Raw genomic sequence first — 1,157 nt, forward strand, 5'->3', positions numbered from 1 at the left:
GTGCCCCCTCCGTGCCGCCCCGCCGCTCCGGTTCGCCCTTCATTCTTCTTGTTATTGTTGTTTATTATCTCCGCGGTTGTAAAACAAACGCGGCCCGTGAGAGATCGTGAAAAAGAAAGTTTGTAGTAAAATGAAGGAAATCCGTTTCAAGTACCCAGAGTAGAAGCGAGGACGTTAAAAATTAACAGCGGAAACAGGAAACACTTGGCTGGGTAAACATTGTCTCCGAATTTCACCCTCTGAACATCGGGAGGGCGCGAGGTGCCGCCGCCGCACCGGGCTGAGAGCGGTGCGGTTCATGGATGGAATCTGCGGGAGTTCCGCGGGCCTCGCCGGCGGCCGGAGGGAACGGGCAGAGCTCCGAGTCCGCGGGCGGAGCGAGACGGGGGCGAAGGACGCGCGGGGTGAGGGGTAAGGGGTGCGTCCCCGAGCCTGGCCGGTCGCGCCTCGACCTGGAGCATCCGCAGCGAAACGAGCGGGGCACGACCGGGCTGCCCGGGGCGTCCGGCACGTCCTCGACGGCCGCGGGAAAAGGAAAAGCAACGGGATTCCGCCCGGCAGGACGCCTGTCGTCCCCGCCTGAGCGTTTCAGAGCTTTCTCCATCACCAAAAAGCCGGGAAGGGCCTCTCGGAAGGAGCGGGCCCCCCGCATCTTCCCGCGCTCGCCACAGACACGGTCCGAGCCGGGCGGGACGCGGCGCTCCGACCGCAGTGCGCACCCCGGGGGAAACCCGGCTCCTCACAGCCTTCCTCTGCCTTTCCGGCAGCCTCCTGCCCGCTGCCCCGGAGCTCCTCCTGCCAGTGCCCCGCTCCGAGCCCGGCAGCACCGCCATCCCCTGAGCCCGGTTGGGAGACGTGAGCAGCCAGAATGGGCGGAAAGCCGAATACAGAAAGCACAGCCCGCACCGCACCCGTCCCTGCTTTTATCCGGCCGGGTTGCTGAACGCGCTCCTACAATCCCGCGAACTTCGGCTTTTCTTCCCCGATCCCAACAAACGCAACGTCAGGGGATGAGCAGCCTCCTGTCACGCACGGTTGGTTAGGAGCTCTTTTCCAGCAGCGGGAACCCGCAAGCGCTGCCGCAGACCCCCGCCCTCTGTCTTCGCGCAGAGGAACGCCGCGCAGCGCCCTGCTGAGCTCCGCGCCCCGCTCCCGGA

This window comes from Meleagris gallopavo, chromosome 6 (genome assembly GCF_000146605.3).
Source record: "Meleagris gallopavo isolate NT-WF06-2002-E0010 breed Aviagen turkey brand Nicholas breeding stock chromosome 6, Turkey_5.1, whole genome shotgun sequence".
NCBI classification, from domain to species: Eukaryota; Metazoa; Chordata; class Aves; order Galliformes; family Phasianidae; genus Meleagris; species Meleagris gallopavo.